Below are 10,936 nucleotides of genomic sequence, written 5' to 3'. Positions count from 1 at the left end.
CCATTTGAAACACCAGCAGAAAGCTTTTGAAACTGCGGATGGCTACCAGTTGTCCATCTTAGCTTTGTGAAACAGACAGCAAAGTCCAGTTGTGTGTGTCCCAAGGAAGGGGCCAATTCTATACCATTTTTTAAAATGTCCTCATGCATACACTGAGGGAGCAGATTTTTGTTTATTCTACAGTGTGTATTCTGCTGGCTCTAATTCTGCATTGAGCGGCTTTTGATTTGGTGCCAGACATGTTGTGGAGATTGTATATACCATGCGTTAATTGTTCAAAATGCCTATCGAAGAGACTTTACATTTCTTGAGTTTCACTTATCGTTTGGAGGTTGAATATCTATGCGTTTTTGTGTGTATATGCATGTCTAACGAATGTGTGTTTGAACCTGAATTGTTGGAGTTAAGTGTGGTCAGCTATTTGTTGCACAAGTTTTCCTCTGAAGAGAACACAGCACTGAATTCCTTCTTTTTTCCCAGTGACAAGTCAATTACTTGTTTAAATTCAGTTTGAACTCCCTGAACTGAGAGAGGCCAGAGGAAGCAGGTTTTCCCTGTGAATAAACAAAAGAAGAAAAATGGAAAATCATTCCAAAACACAGTGATTTTAGCTTGTGGGAAGAATATAATTAAGTATTACAACAATTATGGTTTCTTCTTTTATGAACTGGCAACTATAGGGTTTGTAAAATCAGTTGTCCTCTAACTTTCTAGCAGAAATATAATCAATGATATTTTAGGACAAACAAAAAAAAACATGAATTTTTTTACTACCTTAAGTTATGAAATGTTTCCATGTCTATATCCCACAACAAAATTTTTCCTTGTTTTTGTGAACAACTGTACCTGTCCAGAAGTGTGGACTCTGAAACAATACTTAACAAAAAATCGTAACACAAGAGCTATCAAAGAATAAATTTTGGATATAAACCAGAATGAATTTTTAAAAATCAGTTTCTCCTCAGGTGAGAGTATAATGAACTTGATCAAATAATTTTTGTGATTTTTTTTCCTCTATGCATTAGAGGTTTAAATACAAATGAATCCAAATCTAAGCTTAAAAAAAAATTAAAGTACCACTTCTGAACTATGAAACAGATTTTTTTTTGCACAGAAAATCAGTAGCTTATTTTGTGTTGGAAATACAAGCTTGTATCAAAGTGTGCCAATGTGTCTGTCCTTATTAAGGCTATAAGAAGTATTAGGCATTACCTGCTCTACAATAAGTGTAGTTCTAGCTCTGAATTTTGATCTTCATAGCTTCTTACATGTTCATTGAAGAAGAATTTTAATAAGTGATTATTTGGTCAAATTTCACATATCTAATATTATAGCATATCCACAAAGATAAAATTATGGCAAATAAAATTGAAAACAAAAGTGGCGAAATTTCCTCCTAATGGTAATTTAAGATCACATCATCAGCTCTCGCCAGAATGTGCATGTGTTAAACCGTATAGAGAAACCTATAATTATTGTAATTGCTCTTTTTGCTTTATACTAACAAGCTTCAAACCATGTTTCAAAGTAGTTGTTTTGAAATAGTTATTTGTCAAATCATCAAATCTCGGAAAGTAAATGGTAATGAGCTTTTTATGTTTATATTCTGACTGTTGGTCATATTATGCAGCTTTTCAAGTCCATAAAGTTCAGAGATGAAACTGGATGTTAATTATTTCTGATATCAAGGCCAAAGGATAAAATAATGTTATGAGTCCTGCTTAAGGTGAAAAATTAGGAATATTTGAATATCAGAATCTCTCAGTTGGGAAATGTATTCTTAGAAGAAAGTTTTCCTATAAATAAGTGACAGTATCAGTCAGCAACCTGAATTTTTTAAAGCTGAAAATTGGGGTATGAAGAGTTTAGCTTTTTCTCATTTATCACAGGAAGTGCTAACATAAAAAGATTAATATTTAAATAACGCCGTTAATAACATTTTTCAGTACATTTTACATATGGCTCTTTTTTTTTCCCCCAAACCTCACAGTTGGTTGGAACAACCACACATAGGACATAGGTAGCCGCTGGGTTTTAAAGTTTCCAGTAGAGTGTCAACTATGCAAATTACATTTGGCATTTTAAAAATATATTTCTTACACTTACTATTTTCAGAACCACGATTAGAAATGAAAGCAGCCAGTATAAATGCTTTTTTTTTTTAATTGCTGTTTACTTGCTATTACACAGCAAAAATTTGCTTAGGCCACAAAGTAATCAAATTTTTAAATTCCCCACTGGTTCAATAAAATAAAACATATCAAAGAGAAAGCATGTAGGAAAAACTGCTTTTTTGTGAGCTTATTTTTTTTAATATAGTTGGCACTTTAATTTACCCATTTAAAAATAACAGTGAAATTTTTATTTTTTTCTTTTATGCTTCATTACTTTAAAACAAAATTATGTTGATTTTGTTCTCTACGTTTAAGCTGATAAAAATTCACCAGACACTTAATCTTGACATTGTGGCTACATCTTGCCTTCCTGCCTCTGATTAAATTTTCAAAATCCCTGCATGAGATTCACAGACACCAGTTTGAACATTTCTGTGAGGCTAATTTCTCAGGGAAAAAATATGGATCAGTTACATCTTTGGTTAATTTTATCTAATTCCTAATTTCTGCTAGGTCTAAGCATTTTAAACATAGTGTTGGTAAAGCATCCTTCTGTCGCTGGATGATGGCATTGTTGCAGGCAGAATTAGGAGAAAGGACATTGGAATAGGAGAAAGAGGGTTGGGGAGAAAAGTGGTCAGGAAAAAAGATCTAATAGTTCATGCAGTCTTTTAAATACCTTTCCAACTGATCTACAGGAAATTGTGCTGAAGAATCATTTGTTTCCTGTTCCACTATAAATGTGGTTTGCATTACATCCCCTATTCGGCTTTTTTTGTTGTTGTTTTGTTTCTACTAAATTGTAGTACCACGATGGAGGCTTGAGAATAAGTGATGTCTTCCTTTATAACTTATCTTTTAATGGCTTGATCATAGTTGGACTTTAGACACTGTCATATTTCATTATTGTGAATTTTGTATGTGTGTGTTTCCAAGCCTACTTGAAACTTCTATTACTGCTCTGCCACTAAGAAAAACAGTGCTGCAGTCTAAGTTCTTTAGAATTACTATTGTAGGTCAAATACATGGTCTACATGCTGCCATCAGGGATCTATTAAATGAATCTCTTGTTTTCTCATTCAGAAAATTTACAGATTTTAGATGTGGTTCTGGCAATTGTAAAAGTTGTTAGAATTCAGATTTACTTTTGCCTTAAGAAGAAAATACGGTGGAGACATATATTTGCTCTGCACAGCTGACCTAAATGCATGCCTTGTACCTGTGAGAATTTCAGTATGCAGACACATAAAAGATTACTGGGCCTTTTTTTCCCCCTCCAATATTATCAGAGTTACAAAATAAATAATCTTTCACAGTCAACATAGTTTAAAAGTAATTTTAGTTTTAAGCTTTTTCAAGTTTTTGTATGTTTAATTGCACTTTATTAGCCCTTAATACTTCAAACATAACTCTAAGATGACACAGGCTAAAGTTATATATGATAAACATTATTGATTACTTAAAAAAAGGGATATCTGTATATTCATAAAATATTTATAATCTGTTTAGGAAATCATCATAGTCCTAAAAAAGGCAGTTGTTTGTATACCAGGAAAAAGAGATCAATAGTGACAAAAGTGGAAAAGATACTTGTATAAAATTGTCTCCTTTAGTGTGAAGTGATCTAATGAAAGTTATACTTGGAATTTTCAGAAAATGTCCATAGTTGTAGGCTTTATAACATTTCAAATTCTATAATAAACTATTTGGCACATTATCATATCGTTTTAGGTATATAGATACCATGGCATTTTATTAAGCAAAACAATTTTTTTCTTCTGAAGAATACTGAAGGTAAAATTTACTGGCTTTGAGCTTGAAAGTGGTTTGAGAATTATACGTGAACTCCACTTAAACTTTGGAGACTTTCCTTTCTGCAGTGCTGAAGATCCATGACTTGGTTCCAAACTACAACCTTTTATTTGCAGATGTATTTATGGCACAGTACCACATTCTGATTAGAACTTAAGAGTTCACATTTCTGATATTTCTGTCTCTAAATGCTGTGTTGCTCCTGTTTACCTAGTTTTCTTCCTATTCTTCCTAATTTCTTAAAGAAATCTGCACATATTCATTGAGGTATTTAATCCAAAAAGACTTAAAAGAGACACTACGCCTCTAACATTCTGTTTAGGAGAGTATACTACTTTAAACTCTGTTCTCCCCACCTAAAAAAAGGGGCCTAAAGAGTGGGTTTGAACACCTGAGAAGTCAGAGGTGGGAGCAGTGTAGATGATAGTCTAATTTCAGGCTCAACCGAAAAAAATGCAGGCTTTGGCTGGCATCCTCCAGGGACCTAGCTCTGTGCTTTCCTAGAGACCAAATGACACTCATCTTGAGAGAGGGCATGTTGAGGTAATTGGTGGGAGAGAGTGGGGAGAGTTGAATTCCAGCTGCTTCCATTGTAGCTGACCTGAAAATGAATAGGGGATGTTAACAGTGGAGGCTAACGTTTGACTTGGCTTTTTCACCTCCACAAACCTAAGGGTGAGAATTATAGAGTACTGAATGACTGCACCAGTAATGATCCTGTTTAAGTGGGAATTGCTATGTTGGGGAAAACTCTCACACCATTTTAAAAATAGTTGATGCATTTACCAACCACAGTCCTATTACTGTAGCCCAATAAAGTTTATCCACAGTATGGAAACACTCCTTTTTTTTTATTGTCAGCCATCTAGTGTGTGTATTGGATCTTCACCTCTTTGGTTACCATTTTAAAATGCTCCTACTGAAAGACATTTGGAAGGCACCAGAATCCCATCTCCAAAAAGGGAAGCAAGATACAAGTGCCCTGTACTCCCTTTCTCCTAGAATGTGTGGTCTTCTTTTTTTTTTTTAAAGAATAATAAATACTGTATGACTCAATAGCTTTTCTAATGAATAAAACAAATTAAATTGATGTTACATGCATATTTAAACCCTATCCAGTTAAGTACTGACGTGATTAAAATAATCAAATGTATTACTTAAAAAATTAAAAAGGATAAATTCTGCACCCCATTATTTTATTGACTTTTAAATATAAATTGCAGAAATGTTTACATTCCTAATGGCATTATTAAGCTAAACTGACAAATCAGAGGAAAAAGTTGATTGGCCAGCACATTATTATTTCTGCACCTGTTATTACAGAAGTGGAGGCTCAGCATTAAAGGAGCTGGATGGATGCTGTTTTCTTACGCTTCCTTTGTGTGATGTGGGGGTTGGGATAAATGTGTAACAAGTGTAGTTTCACTTTGTAGTGCCTTTTTGTGTGTTGATGTGATTAAAAGACTACAGTGTTTTTCATGTAGCTTTGAAATTAATATGCAAATAATATGGGATATTAGGGCTTCCCTCTACCTGCTGCGCTAAACTTCCCTAAGCCAAATGGGGTGGGGATTGGTGTCAACTTTTTTCATACAAGTTGTTTAGTTGCAAATATCGCCAACGTTTTATCTCTACTCTGTGAATTTGTAAGGGAGGAGGAGGGAAATGTCAAACTCATTTAAGTAGGATTGAAGATCTGGGATGAAAATACTTTAAATTTTTATTTTCTACTTATATATCAGCCAGGATGTTAGGAGACCTTGAAAACATTTTGAAAAAGTTGTGGAACATTACCAAGGCTTTGGTATAAGATTATACGTTTCTTCTGGTTGAGTTCTTCCTTGTATTAATCATGCAATATCATTTCTCAAACACTTGAGCCCGGTTCTCCCCTGGAGCATAGGTGGCAATAATTGTTTGTTATTATAATTCTAGAATTTCTTGGGTGTTCATTGTCCATAATTCATTTCACACAGAGAAATCTAAACTTTCTTCAGCCAGTAGAATAAATAATGCCTTCCTTTTCTTTTTTAAATTTTGAGTTCTTTAGGAATGTCATTATAGTCTTTGAAACGTAATGACATTAAATTTGGATTGAAGGGGGAGGGAGAGGAACTTTTATTTCATGCCGTCCAATGGCTAGTTTGAGTTTGCAAAGAAATGGATGCAATGCCATTATTTTCTGCAAGATACTAGTTAACACTATTCTCATATCAGTTTAGACTTTGTCCTGTGTAATAATTTAAATTCCTAGATTTTAATAACACTTAATATGTAGCATGGATCCCACTTAATCTCCCCCCGGCTTCACAACAAAATGTTTACATAAATAAACTCTCAATTTTGATATCAACTATTTAACTCACTCTTTCCTGAGTTAATACTTCCATAATTAAACATGTTCCACAGTTGCCATAGGAGTGTATCTTAAAAATGATGTTCTTCTCTGTTCTTTTGAGCCATCTGTTGGCTAGGTCAGTAAAGAAATGGGAGCCTGATTTTATTTTAAAGCAAATAAGTTATTACTCTACTATTGTATTAGACATTCAACTTCAGAGGGAGTAAAAGATAAAATTCCATCACATTTCCATTTTCTTACATTTGCAGCAGAAACTTGTATGCTCAAATTGGTTATTTTCAACTCATGACAGCTGTGATATTTAAAATGATCACAGCTGTTGTGACTTAAAATTGATTTTTCTATTAACACCTGAGAAAAAGACCTGTGCCGTATTAAAAACTTAAATAAGGTAACTGTAAAATTAGATGTGTTGATGTGAATCTGGTAATCCTACTTCCCAGAGGTTGCAAAGTGCAGCACACCTCTTGCATGCTTCCAGGGAATGAGCTAAAACTGCTAGAAATAGATGCATGATTGTTAAATGCGTTTACATTTTAAAGGATTCCTGTAATAGCAGATCCTCTTGGCCCAACTTTACAGTGTCACTTTTGCTGATAAAATCATTTAGGATTCAGTTTCCTTAATTAACCCCAAGAAAGATGACTTACATGAATCATTATGATATCCTAACCTCTAGACTAGAGAAGCTGCTTTACCTTTCAGATATGACATTGAAAAATGCAAAACCATACTGAATTGTTTCTTATGAAGGAAGTTTTGGTTTTATGGTACTTTTCCTCCATTATCTTTGGATGATGAAAAAGGAAAAACAGATGAGAAAGGACAAATACATCATGGCTAAGTAGCTTTAGGCTAGCACTTGTTTTTGGAATCTTTAATACATTTTTAATCTTCACGTTGAAGATCCATTTAACCTGTTTTAAAGTTAGATGGTGATTCCTGGGTTCAGTTGGTCTATTTACATGTTTACCTTCTCAGGATAATCTGTATTAGAATCTTGCATCTCTCAACAGATTACCTATTTAACAAAGTAACCAATTTAAGAAAACCTAAACACATTTATACATTAAGATATTTTCCTGTTTTGAGTTAGATGATGTCGTATATAAAATATATAGCTGGCCTGATGTGGAATTATTTATAGATAACAGTGTCTTCACAGATGCATTGCCAATAGGGAGCTATGTAGATTAAGCTCTTTGGCCGGTCCTAGGCTTTTTACCTGTGTAACTCAATCAGAATTGAAAGCATGACAGGTTTTATGATGATGAATGTATGGCTGGATTGGAGAAAGTATGGTTGGGTGGGTAGATAGATGGATAGATTTCATAACTAGACAGTTAATAGATAATGCCAATTATTTATTACTCAAACTTGTTTATTCATCAAAAATTTTTATACAGAGTATTATTTTGATTATTGCATGTAGTTCAGAACATTTAGTTGAAAATGATAAAATATTTGCTATCACATAATCAAGACTGCTATAGAGTTGGTTCTAAAAGTTCCAGAGTGAACATAGATTACCTGTTTCAAAGTTAGAGGCTAAGACTATGGAGCGCCATAAGATCACAAAGTCAGACTATCACATGCTAAGTGATCATGGTTGTCAATGGCTATTTCCTTGTTTAGTTGAAAGAAGATACTCCCAGAGAGAGACATTGTTTATATGAAGATTTAAGAAAATCAAAGTGGATATTTGTTGCTGACAGACTAAGATTACAAACATATATCTTTAGAACAGGGGTGTTCCCCAGGTGACATATGGCAATATCTGGAAACAATTTTGATTGTCACAACTGGGGGGGTCAGGCAGGAGCTTGCTACTGGCATCTAGGGCTGGAGGCCAGGGATGCTGCTAAACATCTTAACAGTGCGCAAGACAGACCCTCAGAAGTGCTGAGGTTGGGAAGTCCTGCTTGCAAAGTAATATATCTGTACCTTAAGAATTAAATAATGTCATAATAAGTTCCATAATTAAATCTTGGCACTGTGAGGCATTTATAGAGGATAACATTTTTTTGTTGTTTTCTTTCCCTTTCTATTTCCCTTTTCCTTTTCTTTTCTTTCCTTTTTTCTTTTGTTTCCAAAACATTTTTTTTTTTTTTTTTTGGCGTAGCACACTATAGCATTGCCCAGGTATTTCTACGTTTCACCATGAAAATGTGAGATTTTATAGTGTATTAAATATTGTACATTATTTGTGAACCAACTGGAATGGCTTCAAAGCAGCTTTAGAATATGTTGAGTCAGTAACGCAACATGTCTGCATACCCTAAACATATATTTGTCTTACCTTTTAAAATGTTTAGAACCCTCTATCAGTGTAACTATTAGTTTGTCTTGAATCATCCTAAATAAGAAAGTGTATTACCATTTTTTCCCTACAGGACATAAAGTGGAAAAAAGAAATTAGCATAAAGAAACTAATTAATAATTATGTTTTAAGTTTTTTGGCATTACGGACATTGTTTACATCATCATTAACATCATAACATCATATTGTCTGTTATCAAGAAAAGATTAAAATTTAAAGCCAACATTGAAGACGTTCTTTTCAGCTTTCCCAATAATGCAACTCCTTTACCTCCTCACAAATGGGAACCTCTCTCCCTGCCACTGCTGCACTTCCCCTCAATGTGGATAATTCTTGGCCATGATACGGAAGTGATTTTGAAACCTCAGTTGCCTTCCGTAGCACCCTGTGGAGGAAGGTGGCAGGATCTGGTGGCTGAATCTTACACCTACCAACTTCTAGACCTCACTCCTTAGGTGCCACATTTTGGAACTAGTTGCCAAGCCTCACAGTAACTTGAGCCACTCTTCAATTTCTTCCCCACAATATACAAAGTTCTCCAAGGTTTAATGAGAGTAGATATGGAGGCTGGGCACGGGAATGGCAGCTCTGATTTGCAGTATATCTTTGGTGTACAGATATGCTTTCGTTTATTGCTTAGCCCGTTAGCTAATGGAATTTCAATTCCTTCCCACAGGCATTCTCAGACCCTGCACTTCACTCTTCCTGTTTCCCTGTCCAGCTTGCTACAACACATTCTAGTAAAATCACACTGATGTGTTTAGGTTTACTTTGTACATCACATCTGTAACCATCTATAAGTTTGCCCTAAACTGGGATTTATTTTGAACTGTCTTCCACCTTTTATTGTACAGCGTTGTCTGTACTCAAAGTGAGCAACTGAAAAGAAAATTTTAACATTCTTTTTGTGTGCCAGACAAGTAATAAAGATTACTATTTTTATGGTAATTTTTTATTTGAATATTTCTGTTTCTGGAAGATGGTAATTTTTTTAAATCATGAATTTCCTGTAAGTGAAACTATTTGAGGGAGTATTGACCTTTTTTTGATCAATCATTGATTATCTGTGTTGCACTCTCAGTATTTCTCTTATAGTCCATATGTCCCTCTGAATAATTGTAGAATAATAACTTGCTTACACAGTGTTTTTAGAATATGCTTCAGGAAGCTTGCCTGTGTGGTATTTAACTCAGACATTTATGGAGTATAAAACCAATCTTACTGTGACTTTTAATTATTAGGAAAGTGGCTTACAGTTAAAATAAAGCTTACAGAAAATATTGTAGCAATAATTAATATCCGGTAAAATACAGTTGTAAGCTTTGGTTCTTTCAGACATTTTCTCAGCCCAGTTCAAATTTGATCATTACTGCACCTCAGTAAGATAGGGGATGCAGGAGTCATCATCCCGTTTCACAGGCAAAGCCTGGCCTGTCCAATGAGGTAGCCACTGGCCCCATGTGGCTATTAACATTCAAATGAAGGCCAGGCACAGTGGCTTATGCCTGTAATCCCAGCACTTTGGGAAGCTGAAGCGAGAGGATCGCCTGAGCCCGGGAGTTAAAGATCAGCATGATCAACATTGGGGCACCCCGTCTCTACAAAAAGTTAAAAAAAAAAAAAAAATTAGCCAGGCATGGTGGCACACATCTGTAGTCCCAGCTACTTAGGAGATTGAGGCAGGAGGATCATTGAGCCCAGGAGGCTGAGGCTGCAGCAAGCCATGATCATGCCACTGTGCTCCAGCCTGGGCAGCAGAGCAAGACCCTGTCTCTAAAATAATAATAATAATAATAATAATAATAATAATAATAATAATAAATAAATGATGTCAGTCAATGAGAATTAAATAAAACTTTAAAAAGATCACTTCCTTGGTTGCACTAGTCAAGTTTCAATTACTGAGTTTTCATATATGATCAGTGGCTACTGTATTAGCACAGATATAGAATATTTGTATCATTGTAGAAAGTTCCATGGGGAGGTGCTGGCCTGGGAAATGGAAGCATCGAGGGATTAAATAACTTGCTCAAGATCATGTGGGTCATGACAGAATAGAGTCATTGCTGCTATATATTCTAATAGGATATTTTTAGATTTTTCTTAGCTTTATTGTCAAATATCTGATGTAAGAATTGACATTTTAATGCAACTTTGTAGCTCTTTACTGAATGCTTATCTCAACTGAATTTAAATTTAGAGCTTGAGTTACACAAACTTTTCAAAGGATACAGCCCTTTGCCTGTCTGCACACAATGGAGACCTTGAATTTCCACCCATTGATACCCTCCAGAAGGGACCATGTCTTAATGCATCTTTGTAGACCTTTTG

The 10,936-nt window shown here is 34.7% G+C and overlaps 1 protein-coding gene across 27 annotated transcripts in view; it reads left to right on the top strand.

The window, feature by feature from the left end:
- TCF4 (transcription factor 4) overlaps window positions 1-10,936 on the top strand; it is a 366,054-nt gene that overhangs the window by 269,679 nt on the left and 85,439 nt on the right. The gene's annotated exons all lie outside the window — the stretch shown is intronic.

This window comes from Pongo abelii, chromosome 17 (assembly GCF_028885655.2).
Source record: "Pongo abelii isolate AG06213 chromosome 17, NHGRI_mPonAbe1-v2.0_pri, whole genome shotgun sequence".
Taxonomy (NCBI): Eukaryota; Metazoa; Chordata; class Mammalia; order Primates; family Hominidae; genus Pongo; species Pongo abelii.
The sequence above is the reverse complement of the archived record's forward strand: the minus strand, read 5'-3'. Positions and strand labels throughout refer to the sequence as shown.